Genomic DNA, 9,091 nt, shown 5'->3' with positions numbered 1-9,091 from the left:
TGCCTGTCTGCACCCAGAGCAGCCGCCCTGCCCGCACTACCCAAGAAATGGCCCTGCTGTAGCTGGTGCAGTTGGGATGTAAATATGGTTGGAGACATAGTGGTACACTTCTACATATCTCACCGAAACACAAGAAAACTTTTAAGGGTTAACTGTCCACATTACTTCTGTCACTAATAATTATTTTTTCTGTTTTTTTTTCCAGCTTCTTTGTAAGGATCAATACACACGGCAAAGAATGGTACAAGGGCTAGAGCATCATCCATTCTTTACAGGAATAAACTGGACTGATATGGAGGCTGGAACAGCCAAGCCACCCTTTACCATGGAGCCGGTAAGTACAGAAATAAGATATACATTTATGGGCAATGGGCCGTTCTTTGTGTCTGCTGGACAAGACTGGAATCAGCATTGTTAGTTTTGCAATGCTGACTTCCTATCCTACAGTATGTCAGATAGTGCTTGGCTGGACTGATCAGCGGTCTGTGTCAAGTTCAAACTTTTCCCTTTAACTCATCATCATCCACTTGATATAGTCAGGGAGGAGCTGGGAGGGGCACCGGCCAGTCTTTCCCTCCTGTGTACACAGAGCTGACTCTGTCCCTGTGCTCCACAGAAGGAAGCAGAGGAGGGAGCTGAAGTGAAGAGAGGACAGAGAAAGGGGCTGGTGGGCCCCTCAACACTAAATAGGCCCCGGCGACCTGCCCTGATCCTGCTCTGATGTGGTTAGGTGATGACTCTGTGCAGGAAAGGAAACTCTCACCTTCTTGACAACTCTCTGGTTTATGTGACTAGTGTTTCTAAAATGAATTGTCCTTAACCACTTGAGGACCACAGGCTTACACCCCCCCCCCCCCCCCCCCCCGTGACCAGGCTATTTTTTACATTTCAGTGCTCTGCAGCTTTAAAAGCTCGCTGCACGGCCATACAACTGAGCACACAAATGAATCCCTCCCCCCTTTTCTTGCCACCAACAGAGATTTCTGTTGGTGGCATCTGATTGCAGCTGCCAGGTTTATTTATTTTTTTATTAATTTATGACGACTTTTTTTATTACATTTATGTATTTTTTATTTACATTTTTCCCCCTCCCTTGCTCCCCCTGTGATCCAATCACTGATCACCTCTCATAGGCATCACCCTTTGAGATGACATCACATTGTGGGCCACTCAAGGGGACAGCTTTTCTTTTAACAGCCTACTAGCTGCGATCGCGGGCTAGCAGGCTGTTTATGGAGTGGAGCTCCATAACAAAGGCCTTGTGCGCTTCTGTCCACTTTTTTTCAGCACATCAATGTTACAAATTGATACATGTTGCTGAAAAGTGGACAGACGTGGACAGAAGTGCATAGATGGAAACGAGGCCAAAGCAGGGATGCGCTTGCATCGGGGCGCGTGATCCCCTGCAATCTCCTCCCCCAGGACTTGATGCCAATTGGCGTTACGCGGTCCTGGGGGAGCCACCTTGCGGCCACAGATCAGCATTAGGTGGTCATAAAGTGGTTGAAAGGAATATGAAAAATGTGTGAGTAATAACATTGTCCCATTTCCTTATCTAGCAATGAAAAATCCTGGACATTTAACTAGGGCTTTATATAGCAATTGGGGCACAGCATAGAAAGCCAGTGCAATAATACTGTATGGCGTTAGAACACTTGATCTGCTTACTAGTAACAGCTTATCCACCTAGTATGGACATACCGCACCACTCGAGAGATTCGCTGCTGAGTCCCCGCACCTTGTAGCAGACTCTTGCCATCCTATGTAATAAACGGCAATGCATCTTCTCTCTGCATAATATTGTGCTGGTCTGGCTTGTGTGTTGCAGAAATGTAATGAAGAAACCCAAACATTGTGAACAGGCCCATGGGAAAGCATGGATCCATTCTGCTGCTATCCTCTCAGGGGAAACTGTCCAGCTGCAGACCTTGGTGTGACCAGAGTCCTAGAGGCAGAAGATCACCACAATCTCCTTTCAGTGTAAAGCTCATCATTGTACATCCAGAGAATATGTATTATCCAGTGATATGTCTACAGCGTGTTTTATTCTGCCATTGGATATATATTTGGAAATGAGATAAGACCAGTAACATTTTAGTACATTGCACTAAAGACCTTATTTGTTTTCTTTTTTCTAGAACCCTCTAACTGACGTAGAGGACAATGCAGAAAAGGAAGTCTTTCTGTCATCCATTGAGCCACAACTCCCTTCACCAGAGACCAAAGACATATTTCACGGTTTCAGCTTCATGAGTGATCGGTGGAGGGAGATGAAGACGCCAACTGAAGTGACGTAAAGAGATGCGATCATTCCACTTCTATTAGCATGGAGCTCATCTGTCTACAAATTGACTACATAGGATTATTGTATTTATCTAAGTTAATAAAACTGTTGCAATTTTATTGCCAATTGGTGTACGTTTGTGTATTACAACAAACCATATAGAGTGGTGCATGCTTAGTTGACACGGAATGTAACTAAACATAAATACACCTACTTAAAGGGAACCTTAAGTGAAAGGAAACCTTAAGTGTCCTCCCGATCTGCACCGTTCTGACACTGTCAGCCCCAGGGCCGGGCCGAGGCAGAGGCTGGAGAGGCTCCAGCCTCAGGGCGCAGTGTAGGAGGGGGTGCACAATTCATTCAACTGTCATTCCCAATTGTGTTTGAAGCAGAAAGAAATAAGAAAAGGGGATACATGACAGTGACTGCAAGCCAGATAACTAGATATTAAGGTGTTGGGGAGGTTGTGGGCCCTGTGGCCCTCTTAGTCTAATAGCAATCAGTGTGTGACGGCTGGGGTGGGAGGGCTGGAGGGGCGCACTTTGGGGTCTCAGTCTTGGGTGCTGGAGGACCTTGTCCCTGCTCTGGTCAGCCCTGGTAAAGTTCCCATCAGTGTAGGTGCTGCTGGGTGGAGGGAGAAGGTCAGTGTGGGTGCTACTGGTGGAGGGAGGTAACTGTGGGTGCTGGTGGAGAGAATGTCACTGGAAGAAGAGGTGTTGGTGGGTGCTACTGGGTGTAGCGAGGCCCTGTGGGTGCTGCTGGTAGGAAGCAGGTCACTGTGGGTGCTACTTGTGTTCCAAAATATAGGTGAAAAGTCCTGGATGTGAGAGTGAGAGAAGGTGAACAGACTAGAAGATTTGAGGATGAACGGATGGTTTCTGGAGATTAGCGAGGGAATGTTTGGAGGCAGCGGCTTATACAGAGTAGCGTTTTGAGAGGGTTAGGAGTTTGAACTGGATCTTTTGGGTAAATGGATGGATTGGGAAAGAGGGGCAGCATCAAAGGAGCAGTAGGTAAAGAGGAGGAGACAGGCAGTACAGTTGGAGAATTCCCATCCTTCTTTGCAGTGTTTTACTTATATGGTTAAGAAGTAAAACCATCTAAGGGGATAGATAGAAATGTTAGTTTCATAGGACTTCACTGAACTCACCTCATCACAGTCAGAGAAAGCGGCAGAGGCGGAGCCCTGCATGGGTCTTTTTTTCTAGGCCTGCATCTGACCTGACATATCAGCAAGGCTAAAGAGAATAAGACAGTATGTGACATTCAGTAAAACAAATGTTGTACAGGCATAAAAAGTCACAGAAAAGAAAGGCTGAGAATATAGGTCTTCTAAGATGAGCAGGGCCGGATTTACAGCTCAGGAGCCTATAGGCACAGAAGTTCTGGCGCCCTAAGCCCTGCCCACCCATACAGGCCACACCCTCAAGTCACGACACCTTTTCTTACAAAAGGTAATGTAGATATTACCAAAAACAATTAGGGCATACCAACAATATGCAGATATCACCGGTGACATGCAGAATTTACCAAATATTACCAACAAGCAGATAATATAAATCACAAGGAAGTAATGCTAACAACACAAAAAGTGTGACAGTTTCTAATTACACGCAGGTACTAATAAGTAGATTTTAGCGATTTATAGATTCTAGTGATAGGAAGGTGGTGGTAGGCAATATGGATGGTGGGTGAGTTGATGGATATTTTTGGTTGCAATTAATCTGCAGGTTGAAAGTGAGCCCAATCAAAATCAGCTGCAATTGTATTCGACTGGTCCAATTTAAATCGGTGAGGCCTCTTTCAGATGGGAGGCTGAACTGCATGCTTGTCGACCAGTTCAGCACCCCAACTGCCGTTTGCCAGTGAAATTAAAAAGCAGCTGAATTGCCGTGGTAGTAACACGTGTGTCAAGCATTGACACACGATAGTGTTACAGGGCAGCAGAGGGCTGTGACATGTGGAGTCTGAGCATGGGAACTGCCTGTCTAGCACCAGTACAGAGTGCTAGCAAGCACTCAGCCGGTGCAGTACAATATCTCCCCGGATCATCGAGCCTAATGCCAGGCTGGTAGTAATCTGTTGATTCTAGTGGGCAACAGGTGCTGATCAGTCTATCTTAATGCCAGACTAGTAGAAATTGGCAGATTAGCAGATTCTAGTGTCAGGTCGGTAAAGATCAATTCATTCTAGAGACAGGCTGGTAGTGATCGGTCGATCCTAGCAGTGCCGGGCCGAGGCATAGGCTGGAGAGGCTCCAGCCTCAGGGCGCAGTGTAGGAGGGGGCGCAGAATTCATTCAGCTGTCATTCCTAATTGTGTATGAAGCAGAAAGAAATAAGAAAAGGGGATACATGGCAGTGACTGCAAGCCAGATAACTAGATATTAAGGTGTTGGGGAGGTTGTGGGCCCTGTGGCTCTCTTAGTCTAATAGCAATCAGTGTGTGATGGCTGGGGAGGCAGGGATGGAGGGGCGCACTTTGCTGTCTGAGCCTTGGGTGCTGGAGGACCTTGTCCCGGCTCTGGATCCTAGTGTCAGGCTGGTAGTGATCGGTCGATTCTAGTGTCAGGCTGGTAGTGATCGGTCGATTCTAGTGTCAGGCTGGTAGTGATCGGTCGATTCTAGTGTCAGGCTGGTAGTGATTGGTCGATTTTAGAGTCATGCTGGTAGTGATCGGTCGATTCTAGTGTCAGGCTGGTAGTGATCGGTCGATTCTAGTGTCAGGCCGGTAGTGATCGGTCGATTCTAGTGTCAGGCCGGTAGTGATCGGTCGATTCTAGTGTCAGGCCGGTAGTGATCGGTCGATTCTAGTGTCAGGCCGGTAGTGATCGGTCGATTCTAGTGTCAGGCCGGTAGTGATCGGTCGATTCTAGAGTCAGGCCGGTAGTGATCGGTCGATTCTAGTGTCAGGCCGGTAGTGATCGGTCGATTCTAGTGTCAGGCCGGTAGTGATCGATCGATTCTAGTGTCAGGCCGGTAGTGATCGGTCGATTCTAGTGTCAGGCCGGTAGTGATCGATCGATTCTAGTGTCAGGCCGGTAGTGATCGGTCGATTCTAGTGTCAGGCCGGTAGTGATCGGTCGATTCTAGTGTCAGTCTGGTAGTGATCCGTCGATTCTAGTGTCAGTCTGGTAGTGATCGGTCGATTCTAGTGTCAGGCTGGTAGTGATCCGTCGATTCTAGTGTCAGTCTGGTAGTGATCGATCGATTCTAGTGTCAGGCCGGTAGTGATCGGTCGATTCTAGTGTCAGGCCGGTAGTGATCCGTCGATTCTAGTGTCAGTCTGGTAGTGATCCGTCGATTCTAGTGTCAGTCTGGTAGTGATCGGTCGATTCTAGTGTCAGGCTGGTAGTGATCGGTCGATTCTAGTGTCAGGCCGGTAGTGATCGGTCGATTCTAGTGTCAGGCCGGTAGTGATCGGTCGATTCTAGTGTCAGGCCGGTAGTGATCGGTCGATTCTAGTGTCAGGCCGGTAGTGATCGGTCGATTCTAGTGTCAGGCCGGTAGTGATCGGTCGATTCTAGTGTCAGGCCGGTAGTGATCGGTCGATTCTAGTGTCAGGCCGGTAGTGATCGGTCGATTCTAGTGTCAGGCCGGTAGTGATCGGTCGATTCTAGTGTCAGGCCGGTAGTGATCGGTCGATTCTAGTGTCAGGCCGGTAGTGATCGGTCGATTCTAGTGTCAGGCCGGTAGTGAGCGGTCGATTCTAGTGTCAGGCCGGTAGTGAGCGGTCGATTCTAGTGTCAGGCCGGTAGTGAGCGGTTAATTCTAGTGGCAGTCAGGAAGTACACTGGTGCATTGTTCCCCTCCTCCCAGCCAGTGGGAAGCTTCTCTATTATGCCTCCTCCCCACTCCATAGATACAGCACACTGTTCAGGTATACCCGAGTGATGTCATACTAAGGATTAAAGGAAAGAGCGTACAGGTCACACTTATTATAACAGGTGCCTCATCAGTCCTTAAAGTGTACCTGATATGTAAGAAAATAAAAGTTTTACACGTACCTGGGGCTTCCTCCAGCCCCTCCATCGCAGATCACTCCCTCGCCATCTTCCTCCTCATTTGCTCGGTAGGAGCCCCGTTTGCTTGGCCAGACAAGGCCATTCACCGCACCCCCGTCTCGCTTCTGCAGCTAGGAGCATTCTGCACCTACACAGTAGTATTGCCAGGCGCAGAGTGCGTCGGGCCACGTGACCACAGCAGGGAACACGCATGCACAGTATCCCCTGACTGACTCCCCAGTTCTCTAGTTGAGAAACTACAAATCCCCTCCTCCTTCTGAACAGTGTTCCCTGCTGAGGCAATCCTATTATGTTTTCCTGGTTCACCTCGCCATTTGCCACCTACAACCTGGTTTACCACAGTGTTTGCATAGGGAGACACCTTAGCACTTAGCAGCTGTCACCTGACCTGATCAGAGCAGCAATGACATTTGATCAGGTCAGGTGACAGCAGAACAGAGCTGCAGTGTCCCCTATGGAAACACTGGGAAGCATGACAGGATTGCCTGAGCAGGGGAAAATGTTGGAGTCAGGGGTGGGCGGAGAAGAGAGAATTGTAGTCTCAGCTAGTAAAAGGAGGGGGAGGATCAAGTAGGGTCCCGAACCTCTGTATTGTAGATCTGTCACTTACTTGTCAGCTGGCTGCAAAGCTCTCTGTACCGTGCAAGTCATCTGTGTGACTGCAATGCTGGCTGTAAAAAGTACAAGTGGAGTAAAACGTGGAGCAGTAACGACATGGTCGACTGGCACTTTCATCTTCAAAACACCCGGGCTCACTGCTCACTCAGGCTGCACCAATAGACAGGGGGAGGGGGCAGAACTGTAGCCCACACGCTGTGAAGTTGCCTTCTGAGACCACTTGTCACAGCGTTTTTTGCTCCCCCCTTGCCTGTCACTCTACACTCTGAGCGGCCTGCACTGTGTGAAAAGGGAGAAGGGGACACGGAGCTTCTTGTATTTAGCTCACTCTCCGGTCTCCGCTCTTTCCTCTCCACCCTCCACAGCCTTTGAAGCTCCTTCCTCTAAGTTTAGTGAAGTTGAAACATAAATCAAGACACGAGGACAGTCAGTGCACGCCGCCCCCGATGTACTGTAGCCTGAACGTCGCCCCAATGTGTTGTAGCCTGCACTAACCTCACGTGTTGTGCAGTGCTGCGTCCTGTCTCCCTGCAGGCGATAATGAAATACAGCAGGAAGCGGGGACAGTTTCTGTGGCTCAGCGGCTGTCAATTGCAGGGCACAGGACAACCGGCTTTAGTGATTGTTCGGCCGCTCTTTTGAATCAATAATGGGGACGTTCAGGACCCGCCCCTTCTCCCATAATGCGCCTGTAGGCACGTGCCTACATTGCCTTATGGGAAATCTGGCCCTGAAGATGAGCTAAGGAACTTGGTTTTGGAAGCCTGACTAGAACTGAGATATTAAAAAAAGCTCTGCTATGTCTTTACAAAAGAGACACCTTTGTGTCATAGTATAACTTTATGTTCTTCCCAATCTTCTACAGTTAACATTCATTGCCACACATGGAGAGGTGTGTAGGCATGTCTAAATAAAATAAAAGTACATAAGGCACATGGCCCAGATAGCATTTGTCACCGAGTATTAAAGGGGCCAAAGGGGTATCATTTACCGATAGAACAGTCTGTCTTATTTCATGTGGCTTACTTCCAAGTAGGTCAGTTCCATGAATGGGCTACATCTGATGTGTTACCATATTTTTAAAAAGGACAAAGAAATCAGATCTTTAAAGTGAACCCGAGGTGAGAGTCCTATGGAGGCTGCCATATTTGTTTCCGTTTTAAACAATACCAGTTACCTGGCAGCCCTGCTGGTCTATTTGGCTGCAGTAGTGTCTGAATTACACCAGAAACCAGCATGCAGCTAATCTTATCAGTTCATCTGATCTGCATATGCTTGTTCAGAGTCTATGGCTGAAAATGTTAGAGGCAGAGGATTATCAGGACAGCCAGGTAACTGGTATTGCTTATAAGGAAATAAATATGGCAGCCTCCATGTCACTCTCGCAAATTTCACATAATCAAAAAGGTTTACTAAAGATAGGTCTTTACCAATGGCTATACTATACTTGAACTTGGCTTTTAGCACAGTTTTTAGCCTAGCTGTGAAGCTGAGGATGTAGGAGCTAAGGAAGGATATGTATACATGGGCAGAGAATTGACTAAGGGTGAGAAGGCAAACAGTAGTAGTAAAATGAACCATATTCAGAATGGTAAACTGTTAGTAAAGGGTCCCGCAAGGGTCAGAATTGAGTCGTGTTCTCTTTAATTCATGACTTAGTGGAGAAAATTAAATGTTGCCATGTTTGCAGATGATACAAAATGGTGTAGAATTAGGAAAACTCAGCATTATAATGAAATACTACAGGAGGATCTATATAGCATGGCTTTATGAGCAAGTTCATGGTAGATTAAATGTGATGCTGAGTAAGGCTTGGCAATATCAATGTCTTAGCAGTATATAGCCAACAGGGACACAGCTAAATACGTAGCATTGATTGAAGGACAACTGAAGTGAGATGAATATGGAGGCTGCCATATTTATTACCTTTAAAACAATACCAATTTTCTGGCAGCCCTGCTGATCTATTTGGCTACAGTAGTGTCTGAATCACACCAGAAACAAGCAGGTGGATAATCAAGTTAGGTCTAACAATAATAACAGGAACACCTGTGGCTTGATTCACTAACCGGCACTAACCTAGTTTGCACACCTAAAGACTTTGTGCGTACAAAGTAGGGCGGTAGGTAGTTTGTGCGCCTAAAATTATTACCGTTTACGTGCAAC

The 9,091-nt window shown here is 47.3% G+C and overlaps 1 long non-coding RNA gene across 1 annotated transcript; it reads left to right on the top strand.

The window, feature by feature from the left end:
• The first annotated feature begins 211 nt into the window (after positions 1–211).
• Positions 212–2,257, top strand: LOC137570495 (uncharacterized). The gene is made up of 3 exons (XR_011031068.1): positions 212–334; positions 1,829–1,980; positions 2,139–2,257. It is a non-coding gene; the product is annotated as an uncharacterized lncRNA (long non-coding RNA).
• The last annotated feature ends 6,834 nt before the right edge of the window (positions 2,258–9,091 follow it).

This window comes from Hyperolius riggenbachi, chromosome 4 (assembly GCF_040937935.1).
Source record: "Hyperolius riggenbachi isolate aHypRig1 chromosome 4, aHypRig1.pri, whole genome shotgun sequence".
Lineage (NCBI taxonomy): Eukaryota > Metazoa > Chordata > Amphibia > Anura > Hyperoliidae > Hyperolius > Hyperolius riggenbachi.
This window is presented reverse-complemented; position numbering and strand designations above follow the sequence as displayed.